The sequence below is a fragment of the Phacochoerus africanus genome, chromosome X (assembly GCF_016906955.1).
Source record: "Phacochoerus africanus isolate WHEZ1 chromosome X, ROS_Pafr_v1, whole genome shotgun sequence".
Taxonomy (NCBI): Eukaryota; Metazoa; Chordata; class Mammalia; order Artiodactyla; family Suidae; genus Phacochoerus; species Phacochoerus africanus.
The window spans coordinates 90,495,228-90,509,416 of record NC_062560.1 but is presented as its reverse complement, the minus strand read 5'-3'; the positions used below and the strand labels follow the sequence as shown (position 1 = coordinate 90,509,416).

The 14,189-nt window shown below is 37.0% G+C and overlaps 1 protein-coding gene across 1 annotated transcript in view; it reads right to left on the bottom strand.

Annotated features, from left to right (window-relative positions):
- The window catches only part of IL1RAPL2 (interleukin 1 receptor accessory protein like 2), a 284,838-nt gene that overhangs the window by 71,873 nt on the left and 198,776 nt on the right, over positions 1–14,189 (bottom strand). The gene's annotated exons all lie outside the window — the stretch shown is intronic.

Here is a 14,189-nt window from a genome sequence, read left to right as displayed (position 1 = left end):
CCCAAGTCTCATAGAAATGTAGGTTATTTAAAAATATATACATTATTTTGGTAAAGTCTGACTGTTAGTGTACTTTTTCTCACAGCTGCTCCACAGTCTAAGTTTGGAGCCAAAAGACTTATGACTCCACCGTTTATTAAGTACATTTGATTTTAGACATGCCATTTAATCTCACTGAGCCTCAAATTTTTCATCACTAAAATGGGACATATAATGCCTACTTCTTAAAGATGGTGAGAGGAAGAAGCAAAAGTATATAAATGAAAATGCTTTCCAAGTTTGAAAGTACTATGCCAATGTGAGGGACTGCTATTTTTATTGAAAGGGGAGTTAGCCTTTGAAAGGCAGGTAAAGCTTCCATTTAACCTTGTGTAAGGAATAAGAAATGCCACTGAACATACTGCAGGTTTTCTGGCTGACCTTGTTTGAGGGGAGGGAATATGCCTAAGTTTAATTTTCCCCATGAAGAGTACAGTGTGTTCTTTATGAGTTGTATCTACCCAGTGTGGTGGTAAGAAGAAAACAAACAGGTGAGTTCACCAGGCAATTATTCACAACAGGATTGCCGGGAGCAACAAGAGACCTGAAAAACAATTTTTCTGCAGTCAAATACATCCAGCTCATAAAGAATGTCATAATTTACTTCCAGTTACTTACAAGGGTATTTCTGGAAGTGTTATCCTTGCCATTTCATAATCCCAAGAACACCAGTGTCTTTTGGTAGCCAAAGTTTGGGAATAACATATAGGACAACTAAGAAGAATAAACCTGACAGGGTTTTTATTCTTGGATGATAGTTTGTCATATTTGCAGAGGCCTGGCTAGCTAAATTTTGTATAATACCAATTCTTAGGGAAATTATGGCTGGATAAGAGGCCCTGGAGTTTGAGATTATAACTATACAGATGTTTCACACTAGAGGTCACTATTGCAATCTAAGAATAAAATTCTGAAAATAAGAAAACACAGCAAAACAAAACAAAAGTAAATGCCCATCAACAACAACACCACAACACAGACATGACACAATGCAAAAATTGAGGATATAGTTTTTCATTTGAAATATATAAGAATGCTTTTAAAATGATCAAATAAATTGGTAATATGATGAACAGTCATTATTGAGTGCAAGAGTGAACTAAAAAATAACAATTGCTCTTCCTGGCAGGCAGGCAGGTAAACAGCCTGTTCTTCCATGACTTAGGACATCAACCCACAGCTGCACTGAAGTGATCAGCTTGATACAGATCTAACTAGACTGGAATGACATACGCATTTTAAACTGAGTTGTTAGTAAGAAGAATTGCAGGAATTCAATGCAGCAATATAGAAAAAAAATACTCTCTGTTCCTGGCTGTCTAAAGAAAAGTTGCTTTTATTGTGAAAGTTCAATTCTTAGACAAATGTCTAAATGAGTAGATTAGAATCATCCTATGAGTCGTTTCAAGGGCTAGGCACATAATTGTACATAACAGACCACTACATACATTATGAGGTAAATGTTCAAACTCTTCTCTTGCTTCTCCATACCCTCATCCCTTTTGCAAATTTAATTGGCCCGCACAGTGCCTGAAATTCCAGCTATCATTCCATTCTTAGGTAAATGCATTTTACTTTCATTTGTCCCTTTTTAAAAAACTAATCTCCTGAAAGAAGAGAAGGGGTCACAGATAAAGTTATTATCATCATTCTAACCTTATTTGGGAACCTGACAATAGTGTCCAAAGGGAGACAGGACATGTGGCATAGGAGGAAATATTGATGTGGTTCAAAGGAGGGGAAAGATAGGCATGGGTGGTAGATATGAGGCACTGCTGGGGAGCACTTGAGAAGGGAGAGGAGTGTTGAAAAAAAATGGGATAGTAAAATTTTGAAATTTTATCAAGATAGTAGTATGGAAGAGATTTAAAAACCTGGCCTTTTATCTGCAAATTAAATCAACACAATTATGAAGAGAACTTTTAATTTTTCTCTATGAAAGGGAAAAATAATGAATAATATTATTCTACTAGATTCTACTGCATATGTACTTGACCAGTAATAAATCAAAGGAATACTGAAGCAGTAAGTTTGATGCATCCACATATCCTCTTTCTTAATGGCATGTGTAAAACAAAAACAAAACTGTATAAATGGGCTTTGGTTCCAAAACATAGAATGTTTTGTTACCAAAGCATATTAGCAAAATGTTGCAATAAGCTCCACTGAGATTTAGGCACTTTTTAAGAACTTCAGCCTCAAGTGTCTGTGAGAATGATAGGCCGCCATGCTAGAATAAGGGACATCAAATTATAGGGTTTGGGTCTGGAAGAGTGAGTCATTTAGGGAAATTCTTTTCACAATGTACACCTTTGAAGAAAATCAAAAGATGTATAAGTTTCGGTCTAAAAATGAGGAATAAAGTGATTACATGACTCAATTATCTCGATAACTCCAGCCCCAAATAGCTCACTCTTGCCTCAGTTTAGGATTTAGCTCCCTGCCAAATCTGTCCAGGAAATTGACTTCAGAACTTACTTTTCTTTGAATGTACTTAGGGAGCCAAAGGCAGTGAAGAAAATGTGACTCTTAACAAACAATTTAGCCCATTCCAATTTATACTGCTACTTTTACTGTATGCCATAATCTTGGGATAATTCACTTTCTCTTAATAGCACCAACCACTTTCCACAGTGAATGAAAGTGGGAGAAATTGTTAGAATAGTTATGTAAGCAAACCAAAACCAAAATCAAAAACTAGGAAAAATATATATTATACCACTGAGAGAAATTCAGAGGCTGCTGGAAGATATTTTAAGGGCTAGCATATTCCTCTTTATCTAGAAATTAAACATTGATGGTTAATAATCTGTTCTCTGCAAAATAAGTGCTGCTTGAACTTGGAAACTCAAAAAATCTAAGCAGTGACCTAGAGAAAAGGACAAAAAGGCTCAATAAGTTTATGTTGAGGGTGTATTTCCTCCAAAAGAGATAAAATTATGGTAAAAATAAGTAAGCTCCACTAAGAAACGCATCTCACTTCACTCTAGGACCCTTGAGAGGGTCACAGGGAAAGCAGGGATTTGTCTAAGACTTGAAGAGGATCAATTGTGAACCCCATCCCACAGAGGAATGTGAAAGATGAAAAAAGAGCCATGGTAGGTGAGCCATGGACGGAATACATCTAGGTTCAAGGCCAAACTTATTTCCTCATTTTTAAAAATTCTATGACACAGGATAAATATCTGTATAACTTGTTTTACAGTCACTTTAATGTGTGATCTATAAGGGTAGAAATTTTGTTTGTTTGTATTTGGGTTTCTTTCTTTTTTTTTTTATCTTTTTTCCTTTTCTAGGGCCGCTCTTGCAGCATATGGAGGTTCCCAGGCTAGGGGTCGAATCGAAGCTATAGCCGTCGGCCTACACCAGAGCCACAGCAACGTGGGGTCCGAGCTGCCTCTGCAACCTTCACCACAGCTCACTGCAATGCCAGATCCTTAACCCACTGAGCAAGGGCAGGGATCGAACCCGCAACCTCATGGTTCCTAGTCGGATTCGAACCCGCAACCTCATGGTTCCTAGTCGGATTCATTAACCAGTGCGCCACGACGGGAACTCCTTGTTTTTTTTTTATGACCATTCCCATGGCATACGGAGGTTCTCAGGCTAGCGGTCCAATCGGAGCTACAGTTGCCAGCCTATGCCACAGCCACAGCAACGTGGGATCCAAGCTGTGTCTGTGACCTACACCACAGCTCAAGGCAATGCCAGATCCTTAACCCACTGAGAGAGGCCAGGGATCGAACCCGAAACCTCATGGTTCCTAGCTGGATTTGTTTATACTGTGCCACGATGGGAACTCCTATGAAAGCAGAAATTTTATTCTGTGATGTTCACTGCTGTATTTCCAAGCCTAGAAAAATAACTGAAACAGCAGGTCCTCAATAAGTATTTGTGGAAAGACTGAATGAGTGAGGGCATATCTCTAATCTGTATATATAAAATGTAAAATGTATATATCTAGGAATACTGTGAAGATTAGGTGACAGAATGTATGTACAGGGATCAGTCCAGGTTTTGTGGGCCTAAAGTTTACACAGTTTGATGGGGTGCCTTTAAGGAAAAGAATGCAAAATTGTAAATACAGAATTAGGTATTAAAGTGAATATATTTTTTGAATGAGAAAATAAACCCATTTCTATTACACATTTTGAAAAGATGATAAATGACAAAACATCATAGAATCAAAAAAATAATACTTTCTTGAATTAACCGTCTAATATACTTCAATAGGACTTTTACTCCTTACATTTTATTTTTTTTTTACGGCATATACTTTGTTTTAGTCTTCATATGACAACAATTTTATAATATTTTCTTTAGACAGAATGGAAGAATAATATTTCCTCTAACATAGTTGATTGAAATTTGCCTTTTATTATTGATATGTTTAGCAATTTCCTTCAGCTTTAAAACTTATTATTAATGTCATGTAAAATTTGAGAATTGCTGTCAAATTTGGGGGAAGCATATACCAGTTTTTAAAATCAATTTTCTATTGATTCTCTTGTAGCTATAGTATAACTTTCCATAGACTGGTTCTAGCACTACATATTTCAAAGTTTTATTTCTCTTATATTCACATACACAACTGTTGCCAAACACTTTAGGACATGTTATTGTTGTAATAGAACTTCTGGTTCTGCAGCTTCAGGTCACTGGGTGAGTCAGCATAGAGGATGGTAGGATGATTTCTTGGAAGTCATTCCGTACGGAGGTAGGTGGTATAACGAAACTCCCATATGTGACTGTGAATCCTATGTTCTACCAAACCCAAACAAAATGTTTTGCTAGCTCTACCAGGTATTCTTAGCTAGATTCCTAAAATGCCCATGGTTACTCAAACGCCATCAGATAAGAGGCAAAGTGTCTTAACTGAATTCTATTAAAATATCTTCTACAAATTTTACGAAACATAATGATGAAAAGAATTACTAAGGCTATTCTCAGAGGTGTGAAGGGGGCCTATAAGGTTCATGCTTCATTAACTTCACAACAAACTAATCTCTGAAGATATGAGTGTACTTTGTAAAGTGCAGAATGTTAATGAAAATATTGATATTGATGATGATTGATTGTATTACAAAAAATATAGCCTAGTGACATTTGTAGAAAGTAACAAGTTATGGGCCATACTGGTCTCTTTAAGAGTCAGTTCATACTGTGTGTACTCTATTCTCTGATCATCCATGGTAGAAACCATATCCCGATTATCTGACCTGAGTCTTAGGAAGCAGGAAGATAAAATGTCAGCTTGTATGTCATTCATGTATTGATTCTGTAAAAAAGGGCTCCAGGACCTAGCGACACCAATGACAAAATTTCCTGATCACCCCTTTTATTTGTAGAATGAATTTTTTAGAAAAATGTAAAATGATAGAAAATATCAAATTCCCTAATGCTTTGAAATAAACTGCCATTTTATTCATCACAACAGCATTTGCACACAACTGAAAAATGTCAGTTGTATAAATCTATGAACAAGACATAGGAGCAATTCAGTTTTTAGGTGTGTATATGGCTTCTTCATAAGCCCTTGCAATTTCTAAGCCAATTCTGACCTGGAAGGAGAGTATGTTAGGACTGTTACTCCATTCCCTACATAAGTGGGGTCTGCAGTTCTGCTTTCTGTCTTGATATTCTTTTAGCCACCATGTCCACTACAACATCCAGCCATTCAGCTGGCACCATATAAAAACAAGGCCTAATCAATCTCTCACCATACGAAATTGCAGCCCTAAACAGCTTGCCACTACCTGTTCTGAGTACTCTCTCCTAATTGACTGCAGATTCCTTTGTGCCTCCACACCCTGGCCAATATTATTCTTTCTTCCATTGATGGTCCTGTTTCAGCTTTCAAGTTTGGCCTTTGAAACTGCATTGTTACTTAGGTTCTTGTCTTCCCTCCTTGACTGACACTTGGGTTCTCTGTTTCAGCTATATTGCCTTAGGGAACCCAAAATATATATCTGTTTTGGCTATGTCTGGCTCCCAGGAACTCCTATTCTTAGGTCTCTAAGTTTCCTTTGGTCCTATGTGTAGAGACTGGATAATAGGACTAGTATATAGTATCTTTAAGATCAGACTTAGGTATTCACATGTGCCCCAAGTCACAGTCTTCTCTATCACCGATATGTTTACCCAATCCTTACAGCTTCCCTGATGAGATTACTGACTTACCTTGAGTTCTAGTACATTTGGCAAGAACCATGATCCTCTGCCTAATTTTTGCTAGTCCCTCAACTGTTACTTGGTGGGGGCTGGATGTGGTATCCCATAGTCACTCTTCATCAAGAACTGCATTGTTAGCACTTCATCTGCTTTGAAGTATTACTAGTCCTAGACACTAGATTGGGGCTCCTTTGTTATTTATTAAACATAGTCTGGATGGACCACTTCCCTTTAGATAGTAGATCTCTGTAGATATGACACACTGGGATGACAGCCAATCATTTAGAATCAAGTCCTCCAGGTATGTCAGTCCCATAAACCTTAGTCCTGGGCTTACCTATCCCCTCCTTCTTCATCTACATATGTAGTTGAAGACCCACCTGGCTTAGATAAAACATAACTAATCAGACACTTGCTTTTATTCAATCATCTATGATTCTCCAATTATTTCATTTATTAGCCTTCTCTCTCTAATTAGATTATTAACTCATTCAGGAAAGGAATCATGCTTATATATATTTTCATGGTCCTGGCTACATAATGAGTATTGTGTTTGAATTTTTCAAAGCAGAGTGAAGAAGATACATGAGTTGATGATGTATCAGAATTGGGAGGGAAGTGCTAGTTAAATGGGGATGAAATCCAAGTCTCTAATTCTCTTCCGGGACTTAAATTGGCCATCATTAGAGAAGATTACAGAAATTGCAGCACATGTAGAAGAACAAATGATTAAATACATGGCTTTGGAGTTAGTTGTGGGTATGAGCTCAAGTACCTTGTTTGCTACTATCATTTAACTGTAAGCCAAATGGTAGTCATACGATGCTCTATAATACATAACACTCTGTATTTGGTGGCATAGAGATCTTCAATATTAAGGTTTACATTGGATCTGACATGTTTTTTTCCTCTAAAATGTGTTTTTTTTAATTTATTGACAACTCCACTTATCTATTGATTCATCAAATAATTTTAGAGTAATTGTCTATCAGTATTGAGACCAAAAACTAAAAGGTAGCTTTTTACATAGAAATTTAGTTAGGTCATTTAGAGACATTTTTTGATAACTTTAAAAATACCTGCAGCATGTGGAGGCTCCCAGGCTAGGGGTCTAATCAGAGCTGTTGCTGCCAGCCTATGCCAGAGCCACAGCAATGCCAGATCCCAGCTGCATCTGCGACCTACACCACAGCTCATGGCAATGCCAGATCCTTAACCCACTGAGCAGGGCCAGGGATTGAACCTGCAACCTCATGGTTCCTAGTTGGATTTGTTTCCGCTGCACCACAATGGGAACTCCCCACTTAACCATATTTATCTTTGTAATCTTCAAGATAGTATGTGAGAAGGTATGTACACAATTGCTAAGGAAACTAGATATATGATATAATAGCTTTTAAGAAGAAATGAAGCTAACCTTCCTCAACTTTGGGTTTTTGGTAGTTCCTTGGTTCACTAATGATTTCCAAGAAGAAAGAGAGCAGCAAAATCTCACTTCCAGGGAAAAAAGTCATAAGAGATATCTCTTTCTTTTAACCCCACCCCCAATAAATCTTAGTATCTTAAATGTATTGTCCTATTAGTATGGTTACTAACAGATGGCTTTATTTGGACCTACAATTTTATTACTAGCTTCTCTATTGATTTTCACATTATCTGGCTGGGAATGTGTTGATGCTGCTATACCAGTTATATAAAAGCCCAAGAGTTAAAGTAAACATGGGTATCCATTCCAGATGAAAGAGTAAGCAGGGGCATATTTCCATTAATCTGAGATCTCAGGAAAGAATGAGGTAAAGGTAAGGCTATGGAGATATGTAGGCAACATAGTTCGGCCAGGGGAAAAGATCAGGGGGTCATTAGTCATGTGTTCTAGTTCAAGCTATGGGATATCAGACAAATCATTGAATCTGCCTAGGCTAAACATAGGCGATAATGTTTCTTCTTGCACTAAAGGTAGGTGGTAATCAAATATGTTTCATCTCCCTCACCCTCTATATTAATTTAATCATCAGATTTTGTTTTACCTACTAAATATCTTTTAAATATCTTCCTTCTTTTTCATTCTTTCTATAGCAGCTTAAACTTCTTTTCACTTCTTACCCAGAATACTCTGACTCCTAACCAGTTGGTGGATTTGAAAAGGCAACACATTTCTTTATAGCTCTTCCCATCAATAGATGAATTCTATTTCCCTATCCCTTAATCTGGGCTGACCTTATGACTTGCTTTGACCAATAGAATGGGGCAAAAGTGACATTATGCAAATTCTGAGCTAGGCCTCAGGAGATGTTGTAGCGTCTGCTTTTATTTCATCTCTTGCTGCTTTGAGATTGCTGTGTATATTAATTTCCTATAGCTGATGTAAAAAATTACCACAAATTTGGTAACTTGAAATAACACAAATTTACCATATAGTTCTGAAAGTCAGAAGTCCAAAGTCAGTCACGCTGAATTAAAGTCAATGTGTCAACAGGTCTGGTTCCTTCTGAAGGCTCTGGGACCAGGGTGGGGGCTGAGAATCTGTTTGCGTTTTCCAGCTTCTACGGACTGCCTTCATTCTTTGGCTCAATACCTCTTTTTGAGCTTCAAAGCCAGCTATGTAGTATATCTTCAAATTTCTCTCCAACTCTCATCCCTGCTTCTGTCATTACATCTTTTTTGCTTTTTAGGGCCGCACTCATGGTGTATGGAGGTTCCCGAGCTAGAAATCAGAGCTGTAGTCACTGGCCCATGCCAGAAGCACAGCAACACCAGATCTGAGCTGCGTCTGCGACCTACACCAACAGCTCACAACAACACTGGATCCTTAACCCACTGAGCAAGGCCAGTGATCAAACCCTCAACCTCATGGTAACTAGTCAGATTCGTTTCCACTGAGCCAGAAAGAGAACTCCATGTCGTCTTCTCTCACTCTGATTCTTTTGCCTTTCTCTTATAAAAACCCTTGCAGTCAGATTGGTTCCACCTGGGTAATCCAGAATACTTTCCCCGTTGCAAGATCCTTAAATTAATCATATCTACAATGTCTCTTTTGCCACTTAAGATAATATATTCATTCATTCTGGAGATGAGGACATCAGGACCTTTGGTGGTGGGGGGCATTATCCTGCCTACCACACCATATAAATGTGCATAGGCTATCCTTCTTTAAGATGAAAAACCACAGGGATAGAGAGGCCAGGAATCAGCACAAATGATCAGTATAGATGAGGCCCCTAGAGAGATCTATAGAAGAGACCAGCTAAGCACAGCCCAAACTGCTGATGCACCTAATCTTGAGCAAATAAATAATCCACTAAATACTGAGTTTTTATTTTTTTTTTGCAAAACAACTGACACTTCAGCCTCTCTGAACCCAGGCTTATTGCCTGTTTAATTCCTTTTCCATTCTGCTGCTGGAATGGTCTTTCTAAAATGCAATTCTTGCTTAAAACCTCACAATTGATCTCCTTGGCCTTCAGGATAATGTTAAAGTTACTTTGTGTGATATTCAAGGCCCTCTCGAATCTCATCTCGGTCCATATCTTCAACCATCCCTGCCCATATCTTCAACCTTTTCTTTCATTCAGCATTTCTTAGAAATGTGTATTTCTGCATCCATGAACTGTTAGCTTGTGTTACTGAATGTTACTTTATAGTTGTGTTAGTATATGTCTGTCTTCCTTCCTCGACTGGGAACTTGAAGCCATGGACATTGCTTCACATAGATATTTAGGGGAGCAAAAGCTTTTCCTTGACTCTCTTAGGGTTCCTTGCTGGGTCTGAAAATTAAACTGACAAAGGCAGATTAACAGAAGGAAAGCATGCAAATTTGCTTTGTGTGACATGTGAGACTTCATAAGAAAATAAAGACCTGAAGAAACAGAACTGAGTATTTTATGCTAGGTTTGATGAGAACTGGGTGGTTGTATAGAAACATGATAGGTTAAGGAGTATGAGGTGGTTATTGTAAACTGTGGAAATTTAGCAAGCCTGTTTGTTCAGATTCTTCTTGGTGTCATTTTGTTTTCAGAGATAAGGATGTTCCTTTCTTTCGAGTATAGGGAAGGCATCTCTCACATGAGAGTTTTATGACCTGTTTCTGCGAAGAAGGGTAAGGGTGGGGAGGAGGTCAGAGTGATTTTCTTCTTCCTTTTTCTCTAACTCTTCCAACTTAAAATAATCACTATGCCAAGGTGCCATCCTTTGGGTTAGTGTGTCCTGAACCCCATCATTATGTATTTACAGCACTTGGAACAGCATCCAGAATAGATGCATATTCAATAACGGAGTTCCCATTGTGGCTTAGCAGGTTAAGAACCCAACTAGTATCCATGAGGATGCAGGTTCAATCCCTGGCCTCACTCAGTGGGTTAAGGATCTGGTGTTGCCCTGTGAGCTGCGGTGTAGGTCACAGATGTGGCTCAGATCTGGCATTGCTGTGGCCATGGCATAGGTCGTAGCTGACATTCCAATTTGACCCTAGCCCAGGAACTTCCATACGCCACAGGTGTGGCTGTAAAATGAAAAACAAAAATTATTCAATGAACTGATGAAAACATGAAGGGTCAATTCAGTTTTTGGGATAGTTCTGTTTTTCAGCATTTCGTACATTGTACAAAACATCTTATTAAAATGTTTTTCCACATAACTAGTTCATATCTCAGTTGCCTACCTACTGGCATTTGCTAGTTGTGGAACCATATACATATTATTTCAATATTCTGTGTCTTAGTTTCTTCACTTGTAAATTGTGGATAGTACTAGTGCCCACTTCATAGAGCTATTGTGGGGAATAGATGCATATGAAGTGCTTAGAAGCATCTTGGCACAGAGTAAGTGCTCTGTAAAGATGAAGAATCATTATGATGATTGTCATTATAGCAGCGATGGTGGTGGTTGTTAACCCCACACACTCTATGAGAGTATGTGAACACAGTTGAAGATTAGCAGGAACAAAATTATGTTAGAAATGTAATCTATAACATTCCCAGAAAAACTAATTACAGAATGCATTCTAAAAGAACAGTTCTCAATTATTATTTTATGTAGGAAAAATATTGTGTAGCAGTGGAAATCTATGTTTCCGTGGAAAACTTGTGGCCTATCTTATTCTGGCCCTGTTCATTTTCTTTGAGCTATTTGCAACTACATGTAAATTGTAAAATCCATCTTCCTGGTAGAAGTTTAATTGATTGCCCTCCCTTTACCCTAATGGAAAAAAATGATTTTTTTTTTATTTTCCCACTGTACAACAAGGGGGTCAGGTTATCCTTACATGTATACATTACAATTACATTTTTCCCCCAGCCTTTCTTCTGTTGCAACATGAGTATCTAGACAAAGTTCTCAATGCTATTCAGCAGGATCTCCTTGTAAATCTATTCTAAGTTTATCTCCATTTGCAATTCATACCATTACTACTTTGTTACATATACATTTGTGCTCATCTGTCTTTTCCTTTAAACAGCTTATAACATCTGCTTGGTTCCCTCATATCATAAGAGTTAAATCTTTAGCACATGTTTATTTTATATCTATATGAGAGTCATAATTTTTTATCTTTTCCCCAAAATTTATTTTAACTATTTTAGCCCTGTCATGTCTTCTCTTTGTTCCTAGAGGTAACTCCAGAGTGGCAATATAACTATGCTGGCTGATTTTCTAATTTGAATTATGCTCTCCACTAATCTTGTCTTGGATTTGTTTACAGTCGGTAAGTTATTCCCCATTGAGAATTTGTTTTTATGGTCTGACAATTTAGTGATCTCTGAAAATGGATTGTTTATTGAAATCCATTCTTGGTTAGGTGAAAGACAATAAGAGAATATGTTGTCAGCTTCTTTGATTGGGAATTTGGTTTTATGGTTTGATCATTCGATGCTCCCTGTAAATTGATTAATAGTTGTGTAGAGACCTTGTGTCTGTTTGGGGAGAGATAACAGAGAAACTGTTTACATTGTTTACATTTTCTGATTAAGTCAGTTATTTTTACCCACTGAGAGGTTAATAGCTCTCTAATATGGACCAGAGAAGTAGATGTGTCTGTGTTTGCTTTTTACTTGTGGATGAATTTTGGAATTGCAGTTAGAAATTCTGTCTATGTGAGGGTATGCTATGGATTGAAATATATCCTCCTGAAATTTATGGGGATGTCCTAATCCCCATCATGACTGTATCTGGAGATAGGGTCATTAAGAGGTTATTCAGGTTAAATGAGGTCATAAGGGTGGGGTTCTAATATGACAAAACCATGGCCTTTTAAGAAGAGGAAGAGAAAGATCTCTCCCTCCCTCCTGCCCTCCTACCCTCTTTCTCCTTCCCTCTCTCCAAAACCAAATCTTAGGTGTAGAATAAAAATAAAATAAAACTTCAGAGTAATCTTTTACATATAAAACTGTCTTTTTTAGGATTCCTAGAAAGGCACATAGATCTTTTTTGTGTGTGTAAAAAAAAGAGAGGTCATAGAAGTAACTAGGTTTATTGGGTATGTTGCATGGGGAGAGTTTTCAAATCAGAAGAGATGCTCAGCTTTCTTTAAGTTAAATTTGTGTGGGTAAAATGTTATTACTATAAATATTTCAGAAATTGTACACAGTGTGGGAAGTTCCAAGAGATTTGTCAAAGCCTTTACTGTCCATAAACTGTTTCTATTTGTCAGAGTGCTGGCTGTGCTGTGCCTGATATTAAATGATGGCAATATAGTGTTATAAGTCATAATTTCAATTATTTAAAAAATGTTAACCGCACTACAACTTTGATACTTTAATTTGAATCTAGCAGTTTCTAGGCTGGGGCTTTCAAATGGGGATTCATAGCACTTATCTATGGAGTTTTATTAATATAGAGATGTGTAGGATGTATTCCACACTGATATTCATATATTCTTAGTATATTCTTATTCTATGCTTGGAATATTCATTGTATATTATGTCAGGATTATATCTTAAGATTATTTTCTTGCCAAAATTATGTTCATCCATTAAAAAATGTTAGATATACTGTTCACTATCTTTTTTGAAAATAGAGTTAACCACTATAATTATTGTGTCTAAAACATTTTTGGTATTATACTACCTTGTTTTGCTTGTCAAAGAAACAAGCAAATTTCCTTGACAGTAGCATTATTCTTGTGATAAACCCAACTTAGATTTTTCACTTTTGAAAGTTATCTGCAATAAATTAACCACAGCCAGTTTAATTTAAGTCTTTTGTCATGTATAGATGTTTTTGTTTGTTTTGCTCTGATGCTTCCTTGAAAGTACTTGCTACAGGCCTGAGTGCTTCATTATCAACAAAGAGAGACTATCTCAGAGCCCCAAGGAAAAAAGATTATGCCAAGTGTTCTGGGATACAAGATCCTGTAGAACAAAAATTAGTTATATAATTTGGAATGAAATTAATGTGATTTTTTAAAATGCATTCTTGATATTTTAATATTCTATTTTGTGGATACAGAAGGAAGTCCTTTCTATATCTTCTTAAGCTTTCTATAACCTTCAACAATTTAGTAGACTCTGCTCTTATAAACCAAAAGAAAACGTTTGTAAATGATATTTTATTCTTATCTGTCCCCTTCAGAATTCAGAAACTCTTACTGAATATTCTTATTTTCATATCAATGTAGTTCTTTGAATGGGGTAAATAAGAATCTGTTCTTTCACTAGGACATAATTAGAAACATTGGCTATACAACTAAGGACTTGCTTGGGACGTTATATTTGAGAATCATGCTCATTTAATCAGATGTGACCAGATACTTTTAAGGAACAAAGGCTAACTTTACAAAGCCAAAACATAAAATGCCCTCTTGGGAAACCTGGTCTGCAACCTGGCTCCTAGTCCTTATTCTTAAAGATGAGTAAGGAAGGTAATTTCTTGGTAGGCCATGAACCTAGAATATTTTGAAGAGCTTAAGAAGAGAGGAATTCACCCAAAAGTATGGGTACTACAGGTGAAATCTAGCTTGCTTCCTAGCTTCAGGACTGCAAATAAGA